This window comes from Tachyglossus aculeatus, chromosome 27, assembly GCF_015852505.1.
Source record: "Tachyglossus aculeatus isolate mTacAcu1 chromosome 27, mTacAcu1.pri, whole genome shotgun sequence".
Taxonomy (NCBI): Eukaryota; Metazoa; Chordata; class Mammalia; order Monotremata; family Tachyglossidae; genus Tachyglossus; species Tachyglossus aculeatus.
In genome coordinates this window covers 3,936,804-3,950,921 of record NC_052092.1, presented here as the reverse complement: position 1 = coordinate 3,950,921, position 14,118 = coordinate 3,936,804, and the positions used below count along the sequence as shown (strand labels likewise).

Here is a 14,118-nt window from a genome sequence, read left to right as displayed (position 1 = left end):
AGGGATCTTGTCCCAAGTAATAATAATAATAATAATATTTGTTAAGCACATACTACGTGCCAAGCATTGCTCTAAGCACTGGGATATATACAGGATAATCTGGTTGGACACAGGGACCCTATCCCAAATAATAATAATTATAATAATAATAATAATAACGGCATTTGTTAAGCACTTACTATGTGCCAAGCACTGTTCTAAGCGCTGGGGTAGATAAAAGGAAGCACTTACTACGTGCCAAGCACTGTTCTAAGCGCTGGGGTAGATAAAAGGTAATCTGGTTGTCCCAGTGGGGCTCACAGTCTCAATCCCCGTTTTCCAGATGAGGGAACTGAGGCACAGAGAAGTTAAGCGGCTTGCCCAAGGTCACACAGCAGACAAGTGAGGGAGCCGGATTAGAACCCAGGTCCTTCCGACTCCCGTGCTCTTCCCACGCTGCTTCCATCTATCCCAGCGCTTAGAACAGTGCATGACACATAGTAAGCGCTTAACAAATACCATAATAATAATCATTTATTCAACCGTATTTCCTGAGCGCTTACGGTGCGCAGAGCACTGTACTAAGCGCTTGGGAGAGCACGATACGACGCTAAACGGACACATTCACTCATCTCAAGCCTCTGGCAAGGCCTGAGAGTTTCAGCCCGGGCCCCTCGCGTGGGTGGCACTGGTTTCAGGGCTGGTGAAACTGGTTTAAGAGAAGCAGCGTGGCTCAGTGGAAACAGCACAGGCTTTGGAGTCAGAGGTCGTGGGTTCAAATCCCGACTCCGCCACTTGTCTGCTGTGTGACCTTGGGCCAGTCGCTTAACTTCTCTGGGCCTCAGTTCCCTCATCTGTAAAATGGAGATTAAGACTATGAGCCCCATGTGGGACAACCTGATTACATTGTATCTACCCCAGCGCTTAGAACAGTATTTGGCACATAGTAAGCGCTTAACAAATGCCGTTATTATTATTATTATTATTTGGGATAGGGTCCCTGTGTCCAACCGGATTATCCTGTATATACCCCAGTGCTTAGAGCAATGCTTGGCACATAGTAAGTGCTTCCTTTTATCTACCCCAGCGTTTGGAACAGTGCTTGGCACATAGTAAGTGCTTAACAAATGCCATTATTATTATTATTATTATTATTTGGGATAGGGTCCCTGTGTCCAACCGGATTATCCTGCATATACCCCAGTGTTTAGAGCAATGCTTGGCACATAGTATGTGCTTAACAAATATTATTATTATTATTATTATTATTTGGGACAAGATCCCTGTGTCCCAAGGGACATAGGTGGTAATAATACCACCATTATTATTATTATTAATATTAATATTATTATTAATAATATTATTATTAATGGCCGGGGAAGACTGTGTGCTGAGCACTGTACTAAGCGCTTGGAAAGCACAATCAGCAACAAAGGGCGACGATCCCTACCCAACAACGGGTTCACCGTCTAGAAGATCCCAGAGCTCGAGGATGGGGCAGACCACCGGGCCCAACTGCCACAATTTGCACATAATAACACGGGGGAGAAAAATTGGGAAAAATTAAGTTCCTGCAGGAGCTCAGGGGCTAATTATAAGATGGAAATAGTCACCATGGCAACTGGGAGCGAACAGTAAATAGGCAATTATCTGGCAGAAATGATCCTCTTCTTTCTTTCTTTCTTTTTTTACATATGTGGGGGGTTTTTTTAATGCGAAAAAGACACGGTCTATTATAGTCTAATGGTCTCTGGGTTGAGTGGGGGGGCGTTGATGCGATCTTGGGATGAGAGGAAATCTTCAGCATTCTGGATAAAAATAGAAAGCCGCTCTCTGGCTCCGGAGCGGGTTGTGGACTGTACTGAACCACGGAGGGAGGTTAGAGCAATTGAGGCATTTTGTGAGGCTGGCAGGGCAGTGCCCTCTCTGCCAATCTCCCCCTCCACCCGGTGGGTGTTGGCATGCTTTGTTGTGTTGTCCGTCTCCCCCTTCTAGACCGTGAGCCCGCTGTTGGGTCGGGACCGTCTCTAGATGTTGCCAACTTGTCCTTCCCAAGCGCTTAGTCCAGTGCTCAGCACACAGTGAGCGCTCAATAAATACGATTGAATGAAGGAGTGACTCCGGGTGGGACAACTTGGCTGGTACTGCGCCTGGTGGGGAGTCAAACTACTCTGGAGAGCAGCGTGGCTCAGTGGAAAGAGCCCGGGCTTTGGAGTCAGAGGTCATGGGTTCAAATCCCAACTCCGCCAATTGCCGGCTGTGTGACTTTGGGCAAGTCACTTCACTTCGCTAGGCCTCAGTTCCCTCATCTGGAAAATGGGGATGAAGACTGTGAGCCCCCCGGGGGACAACCTGATCACTTTGGAACCCCCCCCCCAGTGCTTAGAACAGTGCTTTGCACATAGTAAACGCTCAATAAATGCCATTATTATATTATTATTACAGTGATTAATAAATAGCACTTAAAAAGCACTCAATAAATGCTATCATTATATAGCAAGGACTGTATAATATGCATATATATATACACAATACAATGCATAATATGCATTTATTGTATATATGCATATATGTTCGTTCGTATTTATTACTCTATTTATTTTTCTTGTACATATCTATTCTATTTATTTTATTTTGTTAATATGTTTTGTTTTGTTCTCTGTCTCCCCCTTCTAGACTGTGAGCCCACTGTTGGGTAGAGACCGTCTCTGTATGTTGCCAACTTGTACTTTCCAAGGGCTTAGTACAGTGCTCTGCTCACAGTAAGTGCTCAATAAATACGATTGAGTGATTGATCATTATTATTATTATTATTATTTCCCTCTCAACGTACACATTTAGGATGCAGACTTCTAGACTGTGAGCCCCCTGATGGGTAGGGACCCTCTCTATATGTTGCCAACTTGTACTTCCCAAGCTCTTAGTACAGTGCTCTGCACACAGTAAGCGCTCAATAAATATGATTGGGCAAGTCTCTTAATTTCCCTGTGCCTCAGTTCCTTCATCTGTAAAATGGGGATTAAGACTGTGAGCCCCGCATGGGACAACCTCATCACCCTCTATCCTCCCCAGTGCTTAGGAAAGTGCTTGGCACATAGTAAGCACTTAACAAATGACATCATTACTATTATCATTATTATGGGCAAGTCTCTTAATTTCCCTGTGCCTCAGTTACCTCATCTGTAAAATGGGGATTAAGACTGTGAGCCCCACATGGGACAACCTGATCACCTTGTAAAATAATAATAATAATGATGGCATTTGTTAAGCGCTTACTATGTGCCAAGCACTGTTCTAAGCGCTGGAGACGTTACAAGGTGATCAGGTTGTCCCACAGGGGGCTCACAGTCTTAATCCCTATTTTGCAGATGAGGTAACTGAGGCCCAGAGAAGTGAAGTGACTTGCCCAAAGTCACACAGCTGACAGTTGGCAGAGTCGGGATTTGAACCCATGATCTCTGACTCCAAAGCCCGGGCTCTTTCCATTGAGCCACGATCCTCCCCAGCGCTTAGAAAAGTGCTTTGCACATAGTAAGCGCTTAACAAAGACCAAAATTATTATTATTATGAAAATGGGAATTAAGATTGTGAGCCCCAAGTGGGACAACCTGATCACCTTGAATGAATGAATGAATTACAGTGCCTGGCACATAGTAAGCGCTTAACGAATACCATTATTATTATTATTATTATTATTATTTCTCACGGGTGGTTGCTCTCCCTGCCCTTCCCATCCCCCGTCGAAGGGCAGGCAGCAAGCTCAAGGTTAAAAACTTGCTCTACTTAGGGGAAAATATGGACGGGAAAACTGATGAAGGTGGGAGAGGAGGTGGCGGAGGGGGGAGAAGAACGGTTACTTACGACTTAAAGGTTGAAGAAATCTAAATAAAGGGTTAGATGATGAACTCAGCCCAGGAGGGCGAGGGTTTTTATCACTGCTCCCCGGGAAAATTGGACTGCACGTCAGAGCACCCCAAAGACGCCCCATAATTTACCCATCAGAACAGGAACCAACGAATGGGGAGCGTCCCGGCCTCTCTGTCGTGTGGCTACCAGGTTTCGGGCCTTGGCTTCCTTTTTCAAAAAAGGGTTTCACCCAAGTCCGGGGAGAGAAGCAGCGGAGGGAAAGAACGGGGGACTGGGAATCAGGACACTTGGGTTCTCATCCCAGCCCCGCCACTGGCCTGCTGGGTGATCCTGGGAAAGTCACTTCACTGGGCCTCAGTTTTCTCGGGGTCAAAACGGGGATTTATTATTTTTAATAATAATAATAATAATGGTATTTGTTAAGCGCTTACTATGTGCCAAGCGCTGAGGGGGGAATACAAGCTAATCAGGTTGTCCCACGTGGGCCTCACAATCTTAATTCCCATTTTAATAATAATAATAATAATAATTTGGGTATGTGTTAAACACTTACTATGTGCAAAGCACTTTCCTAAGCGCTGGGGAGGATACAAGGTGATCAGGTTGTCCCACGGGGGCCTCACAATCTTAATTCCCATTTTAATAATAATGATAATAATAATTTGGGTATGTGTTAAGCACTTACTATGTGCGAAGCACTTTCCTAAGCGCTGGAGAAGATACAAGGTGATCAGGTTGTCCCACGTGGGCCTCACAATCTTAATTCCCATAATAATAATAATAATAATAATAATTTTGGTATTTGTTAAGCGCTTACTTTGTGCAAAGCACTTTCCTAAGCGCTGGGGAGGATACAAGGTGATCAGGTTGTCCCACGTGGGGCTCACAATCTTAATTCCCACTTTAATTCATTCATTCATTCAATCGTATTTATTGAGCGCTTACTGTGTGCAGAGCACTGTACTAAGCGCTCGGGAAGTCCAAGTTGGCAACATCTAGAGACGGTCCCTACCCAACAGCGGGCTCACAGTCTAGAAGGGGGAGACAGACAACAAAACAAAATTGTAAACTACCCTAGTCCTTGACACATAATCTAGTGGTTATTCCTCCCCCTCCCCCTCGCTTTACCTCCTTCCCCTCTCCACAGCACCTGTATATATGTATATATGTTTGTACGGATTTATTACTCTATTTATTGTTCTATTTTATTTGTACATATTTATTCTATTTATTTTATTTTGTTAATATGTTTTGTTTTGTTGTCCGTCTCCCCCTTCTAGACTGTGAGCCCTCTGTTGGGTAGGGACCGTCTCTATATGTCTCCAACTTGGACTTCCCAAGCGCTTAGGACAGTGGTCTGCACACAGTAAACGCTCAATAAATACGATTGAATGAATGAATGGATAGACCAGGGGCCTGGAACTCAGAAGGTCATGGGTTCCAATCCTACCTCCTCCACTTGTCAGCTGTGTGGCCCCGGGCAAGTCACTTGGCGTGGCTCAGTGGCGATCGGCTGTGTGACTTTGGGCGAGTCACTTCACTTCTCTGGGCCTCAGTTCCCTCATCTGGAAAATGGAGATTAAGCCTGGGAGCCCCACGTGGGACAACCTGATCACCTTGTATCCCTCCAGCGCTTAGAACAGTGCTTTGCACATAGTAAGCGCTTACCAAATACTATTATCATTATTGTTATTATTCTCTGTGCCTCAGGTATCAAGCAGCGTGGCTCAGTGGAAAGAGCCCGGGCTTTGGAGTCAGAGGTCATGGGTTCAAATCCCAACTCCGCCAATTGTCAGCTGTGTGACTTTGGGCAAGTCACTTCACTTCTCTGAGCCTCAGTTCCCTCATCTGTAAAATGGGGACTAAGACTGTGAGCCCCCCGTGGGACAACCTCGTCACCTTGTAACCTCCCCAGTGCTTCGAACAGCGTTTTGCACATAATAAGCGCTTAATAAATGTCATCGTTGGACTTCCCAAGCGCTTAGTACAGTGCTCTGCACACAGTGAGCGCTCAATAAATACGATTGAATGAATCATTATTATTATTATTATGAATAGGGGGATTGAGACTGTGAACCCCACGTGGGACGGAGGCTGCCCTAACAAACACTTAAAGGAATATCATAATTGTTATTATTATTACCTCGTATCTTTAGCACTTAGCCCTTCGTTTGCGCTTAACAGGTGTCACAGTCATTAAGGACTAAATTTTCCTTAAAAGACCCAAGAGACAGGTGTTAATTCGCTTAGTCACAATCGCGTTATCAAAGCAATTATCGCCTTAACAAGGGCCTTCTCTGGTCCCGTTTGAAGTAATCAACTTTCCCTTCTGTGTCCTCCAAGCACTCACAAATGTCCCTCTTGGGTACTTGATATACACCCCACAGCACTTATGGCCATAGCCGTAATTTATTTATATTATCTGCCTCCTCCGCTCTAGACTGGGAGCTCGATTTGAGCAGGAAACGGGTCTACCAAACTGTTTAATTCTAATAATAATAATAATAATGGTATTTATTAAGCGCTTACTACGTGCCAAGCACTGTTCTAAGCGCTGGGGAGTTAACAAGGTGATCAGGTTGTCCCACGGGGGGGCTCACAGTCTTCATCCCCATTTGACAGATGAGGTCACTGAGGCCCAGAGAAGTGAAGTGACTTGCCCAAAGTCCCCCAGCTGACAATTGGCGGAGCCGGGATTTGAACCCACGACCTCTGACTCCAAAGCCCGGGCTCTTTCCACTGAGCCACGCTGCTTCTAAGTGAAGCGACTTACCCCGGGTCACGCAGCAGACAAGTGGTGGAACCGGGATTAGAACCCATGACCTTCTGACTCTCGCTCAATAAATACCACTGATTGATTATTAACTGTGCCAACAGTAAAGCGTGGAAAAAACTCTGGAAATAGTAACTACAGCAGTTTTAAGCCTGCCAGACAGTTTCCAATTTTAATATGACTGGGATACTTATAGTATAGTTTATTTTCCAAACTGGGACATTTATAAACTCGACGCAAAACATCAACATGAGAAGGTTAAACTCTATGGCAAGAGGAGAATGAATAAAATGATGCAAAAATAAAATAAACTCTAACATTTCAGTGTCCCGTTCAGCTAACATGTGAGCTGTTTAAAGGGTCGTTTTATGAAGCCATGGAAAATATCAAAATTAAAAAAATTCCGTAATGGGAGGAGAATGACTAACACGATAAAGAACAAGAAAAATGATGAAAATTTAAAAAACTAATACACAAGTGTCCATTTCCCCTATCGCTCGAGGGATCTACGGGGACGTTTAATATCGTTTAAGAGAAGTAGCGTGGCTCAGTGGAAAGAGCCCGGGCTTTGGAGTCAGAGGTCATGGGTTCAAATCCCGGCTCCGCCAATTGTCAGCTGGGTGACTTTGGGCAAGTCACTTCACTTCTCTGGGCCTCAGTTACCGCATCTGTAAAATGGGGATTAAGACTGTGAGCCCCCCGATGGGACAACCTGACTGTGAGCCCACTGTTGGGTAGGGACTGTCTCTATATGTTGCCAACTTGTACTTCCCTAGCGCTTAGTCCAGTGCTTTGCACACAGTAAGCGCTCAATAAGTACGATTGATTGATTGTAACCTCCTCAGCGCTTAGAACAGTGCTTTGCCCATAGTAAGTGCTTAATAAAGGGATTTGAACCCATGACCTCTGACTCCAAAGCCCGGGCTCTTTTCCACTGAGCCCACGCTGCTTCTCAGTGCCTGGCACATAGTAAGCGCTTAACAAATACCATCATTATTAAGTAGATCTCTGCCTAAGAAGGGCCAAGACCCCAACCTCGCCAATTTAAACCACTCCCAGAAGCTTCAGGAGCTTCTCTTCCTCCCTTCAAGGCCCTGCTGAGAGCTCCCCTCCTCCAGGAGGCCTTCCCAGACTGAGCCCCTTCCTTCCTCTCCCCCTCATCCCCCTCTCCATCCCCCATCTTACCTCCTTCCCTTCCCCACAGCACCTGTATATATGTATATATGCTTGTACATATTTATTACTCTATTTATTTATTTATTTATTTAACTTGTACATATCTATCCTATTTATTTTATTTTGTTAGTATGTTTGGTTTTTATTCTCTGTCTCCCCCTTTTAGACTGTGAGCCCACTGTTGGGTAGGGACTATCTCTATATGTTGCCAATTTGTACTTCCCAAGCGCTTAGTACAGTGCTCTGCACATAGTAAGCGCTCAATAAATACGATTGATTGATTGATTGATTCAGGACGAAGGCCAGGCCCCTCGAGCCAAGGGGTACCACTCCCAGAGACAACTTCTACCACTTCCAGAAACCTCAGGGAGAATGCCACGCTCACCGAGAGTCAAAGGCGCTCAGTACAGTGTTCCACACACAGCAGGTGCATAGTATAATAATGATGGTTTTTGTTAAGCGCTTACTATGCGCAAAGCACTGTTCTAAGCGCTGGATGGCATCCTGTACACAGTAGACGCCCCCCGTCATGCTCTCTTTTTTTGATGGCATTTATTAAGCGCTTACTATGTGCAAAGCACTGTTCTAAGCGCTGGGGAGGTTACAAGGTGATCAGGTTGTCCCACGGGGGGGAGGGGGGGGCTCACAGTCTTCATCCCCATTTTACAGATAATAATAATAATAATAATGACATTTATTAAGCGCTTACTATATGCAAAGCACTGTTCTAAGTGCTGGGGAGGTTACAAGGTGATCAGGTTGTCCCACGGTGGGGGGCTCACAATCTTCATCCCCATTTTCCAGATGAGGTCACTGAGGCACAGAGAAGTTAAGTGACTTGCCCAAAGTCACAGAGCTGACAATTGGCAGAGCCGGGATTTGAACCCATGATCTCTGCCTCCAAAGCCTGTGCTCTTTCCCACTGAGCCACGCTGCTTCTCTTCACACCATATGCGCCTAGTAATTCTGCACACACAGCAGGTGCCCAGCACAGTGCCCTACACAGTACTGCGTCTCCTACGTCCTTCACTTCTGAAATTACCCATCCAGCGGTCCTGCTGGAGCCACACGGGCCCTATTCACCTCCTTCCTGTGTGACCCTGGACAAGTCACTTCACTTCTCCGCGCTTCAGTTCCCTCATCTGTAAAATGGGGATTGAGACTGTGAGCCCCACGTGGGACAGGGACTGTGTCCAGCCCGATTTGCTTGCATCTGCCCCAGCGCTTAGTACAGTGCATGGTACATAGCAAGCGCTTAATAAATATCACAATTATTATTATTGTAATTACTATTATTAGTATTATTCTTGCCCGAACTGGACAGGGCCCTGAACCAGGGACAACCTGTCAATCCTTCCTTCGATCGTGTTTATTCACTGATTCAATTATATTTACTGGCCACTTACTGTGTGCAAAGCATTGTACTAAGCGCTTGGGAGAGTACACACTGGCACATCAGACACATTCCCTGCCCACAACGAGCTCACGGTCTAAAAGGGGGGACGTTTATCGAGCTCTTAGTGTCGGCAGGGCACTGTAATAAGCTCTTGGGAGGGTACAAGAGGCCCAATGGGGGGGTTGGGGGGGTTACTGCAGCCAGGGAAACCCACCCATCCAAACTTTCCGGGCCCGAGGCGGGACCCCACCCCCAAGCCGAGCGGCACCCACAAACAGTTTGTATGTATTACTCTATTTATTCATTTATTTTATTTGTATATATTTATTCTATTTATTTTATTTTGTTACTATGTTTGGTTTGGTTCTCTGTCTCCCCCTTCTAGACTGTGAGCCCACTGTTGCGTAGGGACCGTCTCTATATGTTGCCAACTTGGACTTGCCAAGCGCTTAGTACAGTGCTCTGCACACAGTAAGCGCCCAATAAATACCATTGAATGAATGAATGAATGAAAGGCCTGCTCTGAGCATGCCCAGCCGGGCAGAAGGAGGCAGCGAGGTCTCCATGGCAACGAGATAATCCGCCCAAGAAAGCAGAGGACCAGAGAGGAGGGGGCGGGGTGGGGGGCAGGGCCCGGAAGCCCCCCACCCCGGGTCTGCGGCCCGGGGGGCCAGCGGCCGGTGCAAACGAGTCGCCACGCCCGTCTGCGGGCGATGCGAGGGGCCGCGGGTCGGCCGCCCGTTGCCATAGGGACCCGAATCTTCCGCGTTACCATGGCAACCGACTCCAGTGTGTTCTGGGCACCACCTGCTGCTTGATAAGGGGTGAGAGATAAGGAGCGGGGAGGAGGGGGACGAAGAGGGGGGCGAGCAGGTGGAGGAACAGGAGCAGGTGGAGGTGGAGGAGGAGGAGGAGGAAGAGGAAGAATAAGAGGAGAATGGAGGAGATAGCAGAAGGCCAAGAGGAGGAGGGGGAGGGAGGGGGAGAGGAGGAGGGGAGAAGAGAAGAAGAAGAGGAGGGGGGAGAGTCAAAGTCAGAGGGAGGATGTAATTTCCATCTTACAGATGAGGTAAGTGAGGCGCAGAACGGTTAAGTGACTTGCCCAAGGTCACAAGGCAGAGAAGTGGCAGGACCACAATTAGAATCCAGGTCCTCTGATTCCAAGACCTGTGTGTTTTCCATTAGGCCACAGTGCTTATAATAGTAACAACAACAATAATAATAATAAAGGTATTTGTTAAGCACTTACTATGTGCCAAGCACGGTTCTAAGCTCTGGGGTAGTTACAAATTAATCAGGTTGTCCCACATGGGGCTCACAGTCTTAATCCCCATTTTCCAGATGAGGGCAAGAGGGACCGTCTCTATATATTACCAACTTGTACTTCCCAAGCGCTCAGTACAGTGCTCTGCACACAGTAAGCGCTCAATAAATACGATTGAATGAACGAATGAGAGAAGAGGTGGGAGAGGAGGAAGCAGAGAGGGGGAGGAGGAGGAAAAAGAAGGCCAGGAGGAAGAGGACAAGGTCGAGTCCAAATCCATGTACTGCGAACAAATGTTCGGAGAGCTTGGGCCACATGTTCCCTGATGAAATCGAGGCAGTGCCAGAATGAAGATTTACGGGACAGCGTGTGGCTCTGCTCAGGAAGGAAAGCCCACTGGTTGCTGACGTTGCTGCTCCGTTACCCCATGGAGAAATAAAAGGCAGGTCCCCCTTCTGCCAGGCCCCGAAATTGGGTCCTTCTCAGTCCCTGCGGGGTAGGTTGGCCCCTTGGACCCCCAGATGCCCAGGCCTGGGGCCGGGGGATCGCTGGGTGCCCTGGGTTGGGAGCTTTCCGAGAGGCACAGAGAGAGAGAGAGGGTAGGGATGGCTCTCAAAAACCCCCTTAGGGGTTACCTCCTCGACGACAGGGCCTCTTCCTTCTTTGGTGTGGTCCCCAAGTTTTAATATTAGGGCACAGCACGCTGTTGGCGGATAGTAATAATAATGATGATGGCATTTATTAAGCGCTTACTATGTGCAGAGCACTGTTCTAAGAGCTGGAGAGGTTACAAGGTGATCAGGTTGTCCCACGGGGGGCTCACAGTCTTATGTTGCCAATTTGTACTTCCCAAGCGCTTAGTACAGTGCTCTGCACACAGTAAGTGCTCAATAAATACGATTGATGATGATATCCTTAACCCCCATTTACAGAGGAGAGAACTGAGGCATAGGGAAGTTAATCATAATAATAATGGCATTTATTAAGCGCTTACTATCTGCAGAGCACTGTCCTAAGCGCTGGAGCGTTTACAAGGTGATCAGGTTGTCCCATGGGGGGCTCACAGTCTTCATCCCCATTTTACAGATAATAATAATAATAATAATGGCATTTGTTAAGCACTTACTACGTGCAAAGCACTGTTCTAAGCGCTGGGGAGGATACAAGGTGATCAGGTTATCCCACGTGGGGCTCACAGTCTTCATCCCCATTTTACAGAGGAGGGAACTGAGGCCCAGAGAACTTAAGTGACTTGCCCAAAGTCACCCAGCTGACAATTGGCGGAGCCGGGATTTGAACCCATGACCTCTGATCCAAAGCCCGGGCTCTTTCCACTGAGCCACGCTGCTTCTCACTGTATAATGAGCGAGGCGGATAATTGTATACCAGACAATCGATCAACCGTATTGATTGAGTGCTTACTGCGCACAGGCCACGGGGCTGAACACTTGGGAGAGTAGGATGGTTAGCGTATACGATCCACGCCTTCAAAGAGGTCACCATCTTACGTGTACAGGGCACTGTGAAAAACACTTGGGAGAGTGCAGTTGAGTTAGCAGACACGATCCCTACCCTCGAGAAGTTTACAATCTAGCGGGATATTTTGCCTCATTCCGATTTATTCTGAGAAACCAACTGTGAATGTACAGTGAGGAAAAGACTAAATTTATATACCAAGCACGGTGACAAAAGTGAGCAATTAAACACATAGATAACCAAAAAAAAAAAAAAAACCCATCTACACGAGCAGATCTGAAGTTGTCTGGCATAATGGATAGAGCACGAGCCTGGGAGTCGGAAGAACCTGGATTCTAGTCCTAGCTCCTCCCCTTGTGTGCTGTGTGACCTTGGGCATGTCACTTAACTTCTCTGGGCCTCAGTGTAATAATACTAATTATTATTATTCTAAGCAGCTAAAGTAGGAGTTCGTGGGACGGATCGAAGAGGGGAGAAGCAGGGAGAGACCAGAACCTTTCAGTGTCCTCTTCCCCCAGCTAAACAATCCAGATTCCTTCCCCTTTGGCTCATAGCTTGTACTTCCCAGCCCTTCAATCAGTGTCCTGCTTGCCTTTCAACAGTCTCCAACTCCCCAAAGCTCTCTTTGATCGCAGGGCTCATCTTGAACTGTTTGTCCCTGGGAGGACTTAGGAAAAAAAAAGAAAAAGAAAAAACAACCGTGTTCCCAAAGCGTTCGCTGGCTGTTGGGACGAACGGGGGAGCTTCTGTGGCAGAGACCCATCCATCCAGGGGACGGGACGCTGCACCAGCTCAAAGCCGGTCAACATCCCGCCGTCTCCCTGGAAACGCCCCCTCCCCAACTTTTCTGGATGTTTGTTTAAGCGGAAAGTTCATACCAGCGGGCCCAGAGTTCATTAATTTCCCATCGGAGAGCGGAGGAGAAATGTGGGGGCCCCGGCAGGCAAGGGGAAGTCGGGTGTCCGGGGCTGGGGAGAAGGGGGAGCGGGAAGAGCAGGAGCTGAGGAGGAGAAGGGAGGGAAGTGGCCTAGAGAATAGGGAAGACGGGGAAGGGGGTTGGACCAGGGGATGGGGAGAGAGGACAAGGGGGTGGACCAGGAGGAGAGGAGGGAGGAGAAGGGGGTGGACCAGGGTGCAATGACCAGCAGACAGGGAGAAGGGAGGGAGGGCGGAGGTTTCTCTAGTAAGCCTGGAGATAGCAGCATCAGCAGGAGGAACCCCTCTCAGAGTTTTTTGGACAATGCCCAAACCACCCTGGAGAGCAGAAGCAGCGTGGCTCAGTGGAAAGAGCCCGGGCTCTGGAGTCAGAGGTCATGGGTTCAAACCCCGGCTCCGCCAGTTGTCAGCTGTGTGACTTTGGGCAAGTCACTTCACTTCTCTGGGCCTCAGTTCCCTCATCTGGAAAATGTGGATTAAGACTGTGATCCCCCCCCCCCCCCCGGGGGGCAGCCTGATCACCTTGTAACCTCAGTGCTTAGAACAGTGGTTGGCACGTAGTAAGCGCTTAATAAATGCCATTATTATTATTACTATTATTATTATTATTATTACAGGGCCTGGCACATAGTAAGCACTCAACAAATACTACTAAAGAAAGACTGAAAAAGTGGGTTGGGGAGGAACAGAGCAGGAGAGATGGGGGCAAGAAAAGTCACCAGGGAGGAAATACATGCCCATCTTTGAGAAGCACGATAGCCTAATGGAAAGAGCACAGGCCTGGAAATCAGGATGGGGATCCAGCCCCCCCCCCCCACCCCCGCCACCCCTACTGAACAGTGGGATGAGTTTGGCCAGAAATTTCAGTTGTATACACACTCCCCCATGGATTCAATTTCTATCTTTCCATTCTCCCTTCCCATTTAACGGAACTTTACTTCGTGTCTGCCTTCCCCGGATAATAATAATGATAGTATTTGTTAAGCGCTTACAATGTGCCAAGCACTGTTCTAAGCGCTGAATAATAATAATGATGGCATTTGTTAAGCCCTTACAATGTGCCAAGCACTGTTCGAAGCGCTGAATAATAATAATAATGGCATTTGTTAAGTGCTTACTATGTGTAAAGCACCGTTCCAAGTGCTGGGGTAGACACAAGGTAATCAGGTTGTCCCACGTGGGGCTCACAGTCTTAATCCCCATTTTACAGATGAGGTAACTGAGGCACAGAGAAGTTAACTGACTGACCCA

General features: G+C 47.3%; 1 protein-coding gene across 9 annotated transcripts in view; it reads right to left on the bottom strand.

Annotated features, from left to right (window-relative positions):
* CACNA1C (calcium voltage-gated channel subunit alpha1 C) overlaps window positions 1-14,118 on the bottom strand; it is a 202,677-nt gene that overhangs the window by 90,982 nt on the left and 97,577 nt on the right. The gene's annotated exons all lie outside the window — the stretch shown is intronic.